This window comes from Corvus cornix, chromosome 19, assembly GCF_000738735.6.
Source record: "Corvus cornix cornix isolate S_Up_H32 chromosome 19, ASM73873v5, whole genome shotgun sequence".
NCBI classification, from domain to species: Eukaryota; Metazoa; Chordata; class Aves; order Passeriformes; family Corvidae; genus Corvus; species Corvus cornix.
Window position 1 is genome coordinate 10856365 of NC_046348.1, and position 12563 is coordinate 10868927.

The 12563-nt window shown below is 47.3% G+C and overlaps 1 long non-coding RNA gene across 1 annotated transcript; it reads right to left on the minus strand.

Annotated features, from left to right (window-relative positions):
- Window positions 1-5602: 5602 nt before the first annotated feature.
- LOC104690957 lies at window positions 5603-11545 on the minus strand. Its single transcript, XR_752081.4, has 3 exons — window positions 11447-11545; window positions 9146-10477; window positions 5603-7282 (listed from the first exon to the last, which is right to left on the minus strand). It is a non-coding gene; the product is annotated as an uncharacterized LOC104690957 (long non-coding RNA).
- Window positions 11546-12563: the final 1018 nt, after the last annotated feature.

Here is a 12563-nt window from a genome sequence, read left to right on the forward strand (position 1 = left end):
TTGTGGTGGGAAAGTTCTGAGGGTAACACCACAGAAGGAATCATCAGGGGAAGATGTTTGTGCTGGCCTTGACCGAAGAACCTGCTGGAGTTCAGACAACTGACATGCAGACTCCAGGTAATTCACCAGTACAAGGGATAATTTTTTGCTGTTTTCATGTCTTCCTGGCATATATTCCTATTCAACCATGGATATTTTTCCTGTTCTTGTATCAATCCTCAATATTTGAAGTGACACCTTAGGTACCCACCTACAGTTTGTTGCTCCTTCTGATCATACACTTCTCATGGAAATGGGAGGGAAAAGGAGAAAACCTGGGAGGAACCTGAGTGGGAATCAGGGGGAATGTATTAGCATTTGCTGAGCTGGGCACAAGGACCACTCAGGAAATTAAACAGAGGATGATATTTTGAGTTGATAAAACATTAAAATATGAAACTTGCATTTGACTCAGATCCAGCCTCAATTTTTCCTTTTTAAGCCGCAGTTTAGGAAAGCTGAACCCTTGCCAGTGACAAGTGCAGGCACTGGACTATATTGCAAAAGGGAGAAGGAATTAAATGATGTTACTTGGTGGTGAAAAGACATGAGAAATGCAGAAAAGAGGACAAAGGAAAAAGGTAACCATGGAGTTGAAACAAAAAGGCACAAGATCTTCCTTACACGATGTGTTAATAAAGGCAATGTAGTGATTTTCACTCAAAGGCTGGCTGAAGAGGTCAGGCAAGGTCCATGCCCTGGGGCCTTGGACACAATGGGAGTGGTGGTGGTGGATACCAGTGCCCTGCTCTTGGATGAAGCCTCAGCTTTCCATTGTTAAAGTTACAAACCTTTTGCTCTGTTGCGTTTTTGTTTGGCTGTTATTCTTTTCCTATGGCCTGTTGGAAATACACCCAAAGAGGGTGTAAAGCCTGCTGCAAAGGCAGGGATGGATCAAATATCCTACATGCAATGTAACGTAAAAGCCTCGGGTGGTTGGTTGGTGCCGATTTTCCTGTTCTCTGTGTGTGTATGTGGTTCAGTGGTAAGAAGCAGCGTAAGCCCTTGTTGCACACAGACTGGCACCCAGCGCTCCCCCACGCCCAAGCCCTGTGGTCCCTGTTCTGCAGAGGCTGATCCCTCCCTGCTGGGACATCATCCCTGTCCTGTTTTCATTCATTGAGCCCCCTGAGCAGAATCAGCCCCTGAGTAGGCAATGATTCAATCACCGTTTTTCTCCCATTCCCTTTCGCAGCTTTTATTGGAGGTACAGATGTCACTACATCCATTCAGGGGAAAGAGATGATCAGAAGAGGAAAGACAGGAAAACACCATTTAAAAAAATAAACACAAAGTTATGATGCCTCTGTCTGCCTGAGAAAGAGAGATTTTTATGCAGCTTTTGGCATTTACAAATCCTTTGTGGAAAGGTCACCCTGTAGTTAGAATCTTATTAATACAGAAGAACGGCCCAGAAAATGTCATGTCTTTTTACCCTGATATTTACCCAGAAAGGAGTGACTCAGCACCCGGAGCTGCTCTGCCAGCATGGCATTAACGAGCTGGAGCCTGGGGCTGTGCTGCCAGGAGCAGCGGCTTTGGCAGCTGGTGATGGTGCCATGGCAGCTGGTGACAGTGCCATCCCTGCCCATGACCCCAGGAGCAGAGGATCCGTGCGTGCACATCCTGCACCTCCTCTGACTGCAGAGAGGCACCACTGTATGCAATGTGCATATATATAGCCAAAAATATATATGCATATCTAGAGAGATGCATATAACTGTTCTAGAGACACGCACACGTTTGACATGGTTCTGGGTACAGTTTTATGGATACAATCAGCCCAAGTCCCTGGAAGCAGAGGGCTCTGTTCTTCCAACTCCCCTTGTTATCAAGGAAATCTCATGATTATATTTTGATGCCCAACTTGTGTTTTTTAAACATTTGAGATCAGCACTGCCAAGGAGTAAATATTATGGGAAAGGCACTGATTCCTCAGAGATTTACTTCCTTTTATTTTAAATGGCCCCCCTGGCTGCCCTTTGCCTGGGCAGAGTGTGGGGCTCCTGCAGGAACAGGATCTTGCTAATTGTACTGGAGTAATTTTGCTGCATATATTGTAACAATGTGAGCGGTGCAGTGTGATGAACATCTACCTGGGGAAATTGAAGTCGTCAATTGCTATGGGCAGCACATTTTAGAATGAGTACAGAAAAAACCCCAATAGATAAGGGCTTTTAAGCCACAGAGTTGTAAATACACACATAATTCTTTGAGCAGTTTTAAAATACAAACAAAAGTAATTTCTTCATTAGCTATGGAAATTAAACGGTGGCTGTGTGGAGTGGGGGTTTCCACCCCCTGCCGAAAACTAATGATTACAGGAAAACACAAAAGCCATTTCTGGTAGCAATACTGGCCACACTAAGCCATGGGACACTGCCCAACACCGGCCACTCCCTGCTCCCAGCTTCAGACTTGCCTTAAATAGCAAGGAAATCATCCCACAGGAGGGAATGCTGCTGCTTGCTCTTCTGAGAGGTTTAATTAATGTTTGCAAAACGCTGACAAGATACAAATGTACTCCAGAAGCACAAAGCACGACACAGCTGCCACCGCACCCTGCAGGACGTGGGGACTGAGTGTGGGCAAATAATGGCTCAGAGCTCTCAGGGTTCAGGCTGCCAGGGCAGTGTGTGGTGCTGCAAGGGGAAGGCAGAGTGCACAGTGAAAAAAGGCAGGAAAAATGCTTTTCCTCTGGAAAATCACTAAGAAAAAATTTGTCTGTCATCTGTAGTTGAACTTTATATTTCAATCTTTAAACTACTGCTTTTAGTTATGTTTGTGTTTGCTTCCTTCAAGGGGATTTTCTTTCAGTTTGCCTTAGTGGTGACTCATTTTACCTTTAGTATGTTTTGGCAGAACTGAGGTATTTATTTTAGCAGAGGAGTGAAAACAGTTTTGAGCGTGCTAGCGATCGCCGCGGTTCCTGCCGTGTCACCGCGTGTTTAATGCCGTGGCTCGGGCTGGCCCAGCGGAGCTCTGAGCACACACAATCAATCCCCATCACACCTTACACTGTACACAATTTCTTCATTTCTAATACCTTGCACAGTGAAATATTTTGCCAGTTCTGACATGTTGCAGACTCACGCTGGATGGAGCTGGCTTGTTCAACGTTTTCTAACCCATTACAGTGTCTTCATTTTACTTTACTGGGCATGCAAGAGCTCAAAGTGGTGTTTGTGACACAGAACAACTGTGATACACCACCTCTGACTGGGGAAGTTCTCAATACTCACTGCTTCTTTCATTTTTATTTCCTGTGGGATTTGAGGTTCCCGCTGCCCTGTCCTGTCCTGTGACCCAAACACTGATTTCCTATCAGGACACAGGTCGAGCACGAACACTCATCAAAGAACACATGATCTTGCGTGGTTATTCACTCACTCACAAGCTGACCAAATTTTGCAAAGGGCAGAAGGTCTCTAGTGCTCACCTCCACAGCCAGCATCATGCCAGTGAAAGATTTTATGGGAATGCATTTGCATTTCAGGCTAAAATACCCCCAGTCTGGGTTTTTAGAACCACACCCAGTTCTTTAACAGATACAGTTCCCTTCCACTGGAGCTATACAGCCTGAGTACCACATTACTTCTCAAACCTGTTTTGAATCAAAGCTGGGTTTGTAGTGCAGCTACAAGTAGGCTGTTTCACAAACATGATTTGCAGCAAATACCCTTAAGCCAACTCTTTAAAGATTGATTTTTATAAATGTGCTTCATAAATAGCAATATTTTTCTAATTTCACAGCACAGGAACAAATCACCACCTTATTTCCGAAGACAGATTGATACTCCCCAGCTACAGGGGATTTCCATTCCAATCTCTGCCACTGCCACCTGCTGCCGGAGCAGCCCCTCCCTGGCTGCCCACAGGAGCTGCAAACCACCTCCAGGACATGAGGTTTGCTGGGTGCTTCACCAGGGAAATATCAGTATCTGTCCTCTGCCAGGGAGCAGCAGTCTCTGACACTGCTGCTGGCCACAATTTGTGCTGAGCTCTGGCAGACCTCAGGGTGACATGGAGTTTTACTACAAAGCATGAGGCATTGTGTAAAGCTTCCTTGCCCCTTGTGCTGTAAAGGCAGGACTGACCTCAGTGGTGCCAGTGGCTCAGCACAGCGATGTCCCTTTGCCTTGGCTCCCAGAATGACAAAAAGACAAGAGTAGTATTAAATTTACCCCCTTCTTCCCTTTGCCCCCAGCCCACCTCAGGTCTATCTCACCATTACCCTCCTGGTCCTCAGGCTCTGCTGCTCAGTGGGGCCCTGCTATTGCTGCCACTGATGATTGTACCTGAAACCACAAAGGAAAATTGACAGACAGCAAGCAAACCAATGGCTTCTGAATCCAGCTCCAGAGCCCCACGTGAAGGTCACCCACACCTCTGTGTGGGAGCTATTAGTGTTCATATTTGTATAGTTTTTTTATGAGTGTTATAACGATGAACAGTGACATGTCCACGTGTCTGTGTACACACACGCACAGACCCCCTGACGTTAGAACTCTGTGCCAAGGAAATTATGTTTCACGTAATTTCTAGTGTCATCTTTGACTAATTTGCGTTTCTTTTCTCATTATGGCTCATACCTCATTGCAAAGGTGTCCTTCAAACCAGAACATGGGAAGAAGACCAAGAAGTGACAGACAGCAAGGAATAATCTTAAGGCAAAGCCCAGGAAAGCCATTGCCACTGTCACATCTCTGGTTTAGCACCCCCATCCCACATCCCACATCCCACATCCCACATCCCACATCCCACATCCCACATCCCACATCGCCCCTTCCCACAGCCGGTTTCCTCTTTGGAGAATTTGTTTTCCCAGAACTGATTCATTGTGTCCCAGTGGGCACAGGTTCCCCTATCACCCTTCTCAATCAAGGAACAAAGAAATGCCTAAATCTGTGAGATTAACTGTGGGTCATCTGACAGCTACACAGAGCCACAATATGCAGAAATACAAACACCCAAGTGCCATTTTTCCACCTTCTCAGCACCCCCTGCCCTGGTGTGATGTGTCTGGGCCACTCTGTGTTGAAGGTGAAGTGAGTCCCTTATTGCCCACAGGTCAGACATCAGAACCAAAGTGGCCATAAACTGGCCGCAGGACATGTCCCCAGTGCTGTGACCCCTCGCTCTCCCCCTGCAGAGGGTGACGAGTCTGCAGGGGCACCGAGGACACTTCTGCCGTTGGGGAGTAAATCACAGCTCCACTGGTACAATCTCGTTGTTAAAATAGCCTGAGAACATCATAAACAGAACTCATCTGGGGAGATATTTCATCTCAGGCTTTGATGACGAGGTCAGCTCTGCTCAAACACATCCTTCAGCTACAGGTCAGCCCTTTCTGCACATCTGTTTTGAGATCTCCATACCCCATTTGCTCATCCCTGAAACACTGTCACAAGACCCTTTGGGCTCCTGTCTCCCCCTAAAATCCTCCCCAAAACTGTTGTCTCTGGTGGCATAGGTGGGTGCTCAGAAAACGTGCGCTCACCTTTCTGCTCACATGTGAATTGTACAACACAGACACAGTTTGATCTTTGCCTAATACAGAATTAAACATTATGCAACTCACTGAGTGATATGTTTTGTCCCATGAGAGATTTGCTTCAGAAATACAAAGACAGAAAAATACTCATCTTTCATTATCATACCAGTTTTTAATCAGTTGGGAAATGCTGCTTCTTCCCCCAGATGAGTAGGCTGGATGGAAACAATGTTCTACCTCTGCCTCCCCCAACACCTTTTCCTTTTCCCATGGAAATTTTCCATTTTAATTAGATTCTTTTATTACCGCCCTCTTTTCTAGCACATCTTTTCTTGCTATTAAACTTTTTTCCCTCTACACATCTATTTTTCATTTTCTTCAATTGCCAAGAGCCACAGCATGTGTCCATGTGCATGTGCTGCGGGAAGGAGAAGAAAGAGATAAGAAAAGAATAAAAAGAGAGAAAAGATGGGGAAAATTCATCTGACAATTGTTGGAAAGACCAGCAAAAGTGCTGACAAGGCACTTTCATGAAACCAGAAAGTTTTCCTATTTTGCCAGGATGGAGGTTACACCCACAGTCCCTTCTCCACCCTGGCTGCACCCCAAAAGTCTAAGGGGGAGTTAAGCCCTCGCTGCCTGTTATAGCCACTGCTCTGCCTTAAGGACTTTATACAGAGAACAAACCAAGCAGAAACAACTAATTCCTGGTTTCTAAGCCACTCTCAGCTCACTGAAAGCTCTGGCCCATGATGCTGAGGAGGGGGATGCTCATGAACAGCGTGGGGCTGCCAGCCCCAGATCCTGTGATTCGCTGTGGGAAATGCTGATTTGTGTCTTTCGTTGATGCATGTTAATGCTTTCATTTGCATTCCAACTCCAATGAAAAATTTATGACTGTTAAACTTCTGTATGTCATAATTAAACACAAACAATAATTTCCAAATAACTGTTTACCATGCTGCATATTCAATTGTGCAATCAATCTCAGTGACTCTTTTTCCTTGCAAATGAAGGGAGGCGGGCCCGTACCCGCCACGGTGCACTCGCACCGCAGCCCATGGAAGATGAAGAGTCAATCTGACATTTCAGGAGAGAGCGGTTACCTGTGGAATAAATAGATTGAAGCCCTGTCATTCTCAAATAGATGCCACCTCCTCCTGCTATTTGTTTGGAGGAAAGCTCCCAGAGAGATGGATGGGACAAGTGCTGTTCAAACATTAATCTTAATGCAGAGAGAGAGGGAAGCAGCTGCTTGCAGAGCTCTGCCAAGGAACCTCAGACCTGCAAGGAATGCGTGTGAGCTGGTCCCAGCCCTGCCACTGGCAGTGGTCCCACAGCCAGGACCTGCTCTGGGAGGAGACAGGGACCAAGTGACCAGCTGAGACGCCCGTGCTTGTGTCAAGCGCTAACAACAAGCGGGCAAGGGGGTGTGCAGGGAAAGCTCCACTGAGAACTGGCAGAGGAAAAAGACTTTGGCATGAGGATAAAATCCTGCCAATGGCCCCATCCTTGGGCATTCCTGTCCTTGCCTGCTCAGGTGGCTTTGCTGGCAGTGCCCAGGGTGGCCAGCCAGGAGCCAGGGGTGCTGTGGGAGCTGAGGATTTGGTTCCTGCTGAGTCAGTGGCTCTGTAAGCCATGTATTGTCAGGATACAGCAGCATCTGTTTCCTTCGTGGCACAAAACCTGAACTGGTGACCTGCCAATAGGTGCCGATTGGTGATGGCTTCACAGGGAACTGCATTTGTCCTGCAAACAAGGTGAATAAAAGACATAATGGAGTTCAGTGATGCAATACAGATAACAGTGTCCTTTTACATTACTAACAACACACACTCTGCTGCCTGGATCCCTGTTCTCCTGAGGACACCGCTAGGAAGCTCTTTGTAAATAGGATGTCTCAGTTAATGTCCTCTCCCAAGCAGCACATTAATCACCCTTTGTGAGTGCACAGTCTTGGGGAGTAAGGTCTGCACTGGGTGTGAGGAAGATGTCGCTCCCAATCTGAGCTGTGTGGGGACTGTCCACAAGCCCACATCTTCTCCATGGCTGAAGCCAAGGCTGCGGCACCCTCTGCTGCCACGTCTGAGGGGATGCCACCTGTGCCAGGTACCAAACGGGCAGGAGAGCCGGTGTCTCAGCAGCACGGGGGCTGCAGACGGGCCACGAGCCCCCTGGAGGGCTTGCAGAGGGTCTGTGAAGAGCAGGAGGGGATGGAGAAGACCTTTTTGTGCAGCCCCTGAGCTCTGCTGCCTCTATGAGCAGGTGTCAAGGAGTCTGAAGTGCGCTTGTTAGCTCAAGAGACCTCTAATTGGCTGTGAAGGATTTCTTCTCTCGATTGTGGGTTTATATTGTCCCCAGGTTGGTTCTAGTGACTGGAAGCTATTTCCACCCAGAGATTTTGTGAAGTGAAGTTGAATATTGTCCCAGACTGGGTCCTTAAAGATGGTTCCTGTAACTCTGGTCCCTGCTCATGCAGATAAGGACACAGCTGGCAGCACAGGAGCCCTGCTCTGTCCCGCTGCCAGCAGGGCCAGGTGTGCCCCGTGCAGCAGCCAACAGGGGATGCTCCCAGCGAGATCGTGTGTGCTCAGCTCTTGCCACAGCCAGAAGATTTCAGCTCTCTGGGCCATCGGCTTGCTGGCTTTCATAAGGACTGATTCCCTAATTAAATTAAATTCTTTAGCAATATTTAATGTTGCATATGCAACATTAATTTTTGTCCTAACATGATCGGTGCCATATTCACACTTGTTTATTTTCAGGGTGTTAACACAAACTCTGTTGTAAACACATTTTCACAGGTCAAAAGCAAAGCATAAAAATCAACAAAAATATTTGTATAATGAAGATTCCCAGTTCTACAGTAAATGTGATGAGGGAAAGAATGTCTTGAGAGCAAGAGAGGCTGTTGGAGGGCCCTGCTGCTCCGAGACTCTTGTCGTTCCACAGGGGAGCTTCTCTCACAGCGACATCCAGCAGCAAACCCCACCTGGGAGTTTAACTAACCCCAGAACATTTTGTCTTCCCTTCTGGCTGAGCCCCGTGTCCTGCCTGGGCAGGAGGTTATACACGGGGTGGAAAGTTTAAGGGGAAAAAAAGGCTCTGAAAGGCACAGGAAGCCTCGCTTTGGACTGCATAGATTCAAAGTGCTCCCACTGGGACCTCAAAACTGTGTCAAACAAATGTAACTTATTGTCTCTTTCCCTGTCCTCAGTCCCTAACAAAGTTGTTTTCATTATCGGGGAAACCCCTGGAGAAGCATTAGCATTGTAAGTAGCCCTTGTAAGTGGAACCAAATTAGGGAAGCGAGCAGACAACAGAGCAGAGCAAACAGATTTCATTTTCTATCTATCAGGTTCCATTAGCTTCACAGACAGGTCTCTATCCCGGCGTGGCCTGTCTGTGGTCAGAGTGCACCCAGCAGACTGAGATGGAAACATGTCTGCTGCTGAGCCTGACACTGCTCTTGGATTTAACTCTCAATCACCAGCTGAGCGAGGGACAGTGCAATCCACTGGGCACCAGCCAGACACATTCCTACTACATCCTGCAAGCAAAGCTCTCTGCAGTGGTCACCTGGTTTACAAATAGCTCAAAGCCCATACATACCTCTGATGTGCATCCAGGTGAGATCAACTGCTGCTGAAAAGGTTCTTTGCACCCTGCTCCTCCACACACTGCTGCAAACCCCTTTTACCCACCAAACTCCTTCCAGCACCTGCAACACATCACGGGCAAACTGCTTAAACACCACAGCAGGACTTCACCCAGCCCTGGCAATGGGGGGACACAGACTCCAGTCACCCTGAACAGCCCTCACAGCTACAGGGGAAGCACCATCAGGAAGGGAGGGGAAGAAAATTTACCTTCTAATTGCTAACAAGCCCCATTTTTCCTTGCTAGCACATAAACAAGGGAATTTGGCTCTCTTGCTGCATTAATGCCACTTGTGAAAACTAACTTGGGAGGCTGGATGTTTTTTCCAGGGTAAGGAGATGTTCCAATTACCAGTAAATTGCCTGCGCTTGGAACAATGCTGCATATTAATTCAAAGCAAGTGAATGTTCATTGAATTACCCAGAAGAGTAAACAGCTTTTTGTGGGGTGTGTAAATAATCCCAGGGTAGCAAAAAACTTGAGAAAAGAGATTTTAAAAACTAATTTGCCTGGGCAGAGAAAAAAATTCAAATGAAGTGAGTAAAAGAAAGGGTTATCAATGAAATGGTTATTTTGGTTGTTACGAGCTGGGTCATGTATTCATGATTGGAAGGAGCAGTCCCAGGTTGCCACCAGCACTGCACAGAGACTTTCCCAGGAGAACACGAGCAGCCCCATCCCTGCCTTACAGCCCCTGTGGCTCTCCCAGGCTCCCCATGGCAGGAGGAACACGGACCAGATGCTGTGGGGAGGAAGAAGGGGATTCAGGGGTTGCTGTACTTTCCACCTGAACCAAACTCCGACGTCTCTCCAGCTCAGTGTCCATTACCGTCACTAACGAACAGGCTTAATAAATGCACATGGCTTCAGGGGGTTTTCCACCATTTTCTTTTTTTTCCAACTCAGCTCCCTCATCACTGAGCTAATGCACTAATGGACACTTACCATTACCTAACTTCCGACCTAATGGGTACAGCAAATAAGTGAAAGGCTCATAAAATCAAATTTACTGAGCATCATTCCTTTTGCTGTCCATTAACTGAAACTATTTATCAGGTTAAACAGATCCAGGGTATGGAGCTATATTCATCTTGTTTTAATGCTGTTACGTGGACATTTCAGGATCCTGGGCTCTCCAGAAATTGCAGGGAAGTGCTGTGAGACCAAGCTGTCACTCCTGGCAGCAGTTTCGGAAGCATGAGGGGCGCACCAGCCTGGAAGATGGGTGGGTTTCTCTTCCTTGAGGCATGAAGGAGCTGCAGTCAACTGACTGCTGTAACATTCCTGGGAACGGGAAGGTGCTGTTAACCTTAATGACAGTGTCTGGTTTATAAATACCCAAACTAGAGACAGATTAGATGAACTTCAAAAACTTTCATGTATATATATTTAAAGGGTTTTCACTTGCTAAGTTACTTTTTCCCTTTCTAAACTCCCAAGACCCCAGTAAAGCCAGTCAATACACCATTACAATCATTTGGGGACCAGTAAAGCTTTGAAAAATAGCATCTGCACTGTGGATTTCAAGAAACCATTTGAACCACAGTAAGCCTTGAAGATAACTTTGAAATGTATTTTGATTTCTCAATAATTTCTTGAGAACCATTAAAAGAAATGAAAACTCTGCACCCTGGACAGACACAGGCTGGGAAAGCACTGTGAGGGGGGAAAAAAGTGTTGTCAATACTTAGGAAAGGATCTAAGGAGTGTCCCCAAAGCACTGTTTTGCTAGCAGAGGAGACAGCTGGAGCTCTCCTCTTCCCCTGTCCATAACACCATCGCCACCCCCGAGCCTCGCCCTGCGCCCTTCGGGTGCTGCCGGTCCCTGCTGCTGGACCCTCAGAGCTGCTGCAGCCACAGCTGGGGCTGCTGCCACCTCAAAACACAAGGAACTGCTTGTGGGGGTGGTTTCCTGCTTGAAATGGTGTTTGGTCCCCAGAAACCCAGTCCTTCCTCTCTCCTTTCTCTTACTAGCTGTCCATTTGACGATTTTCTAAAACAAAACAGCAGCTTCAATGCATCCAAGTAATGGTATTTCAGGCTTAAAAGCCGTGCTGTGCACATGGTTCACAATTAATCAAACAGCCTCTAATGTCTCCTGACCTACTTCTCAGATCCTTCCTCGTATCTGCTTAAGATAAAACCCTTGCTGGGATTAAAGCATTCATGGCATATGTCCAAAGGTCAGAAAAGGCCATGCTGGAACCACAAACCAAGAAAACTGCTCCTGGCAGTTTCAGTGTTGTATTTTACCTTCAGGACAGGAAAAAACTTATTAAAACTGTGAATTATCACACCCATAGGAAGAGCTGGAGCCTCTCATTGCCGGGTGGTGCCTTCCAAGCCAAAACCAGCCTCTGAATGTACCTTTCTTCCTGTAAGGTGAGAACAAGACATCAAACAGAAATTAGGATCTGGTTTTGCTCTTAAATAACTTAATTTCCTTCAGTATTTATGCCACAAATGGGAATTAAGAAGTAAAGTATTTGAAGCCATTAAAAAATTAAATGCCTGGTTTTCCACGTTGTCAGGTGTGGGTTAATTTGGTCTCCAGCACAGGCGGCACTCCGCAGTCGAGCACCAAATGCATTTGGAACATTTCTCAGTTGGCAGCAGAGCGAGCTTGGTTCTGAAGGCCACCAGCTGGTACCAGAGATACCAGCTGTGAGCAGGAACCAGGCCCTGGAGAAGTGACAGGGATGCACAGTCTCGCCCGTGAGATGCTCTGTGCCACACACGGGAATGAATTCTGAGTGGAATTTTCCCCTTCTTTGTGAGTCCCTCTCTGTGCCCTAAGAGTGGCTGGGGACAAACTGAAGCCAAGCCTGGTGTCCCACTGAAATGAGGGGGGGTCACCCTGTGCCACAGCAGTGCTCAGGGCGATGTCCAAGCAGAGCCCGGCCATGCCAGCCCAGCTCACTGGCCCCCACCAGCTGCCCAAGGCTCCGTGTCGATTCGGGCACTGCTGAGCTGCAGCTGTCACTGGGGTTAATGACAGCCAAGTGAGGAGCAGGAGTACAGTGTGCCTTGGTTTTCAGTTAATTTAGCAGATGATGTCAGCTGTCCAGGCTCAGGCTATTTCCATTCCCCCCCATTAACCCCAGCTCTGACAGATGGTACTGCTGCACTTTGGGGACCATCCATCAGTCCCTGTGACTCCCAGTGACACCACTTCCTGTACACTCAGGGTGACTGAAGAAAAATTCCGTTGTTTTTGTGACTTCCCAGTCATTCCCGAAGCAGGATCAGGCCTCCAGGAACCCATGGTGCTGCCGGAAATGGGGATTCAGACATTGGTGCTTGGCCCTTTCCGCTGGGTCAATACCTGAACCAACTCCTGCTGCAAGTGGACACCAGGAACTTGGGAAGG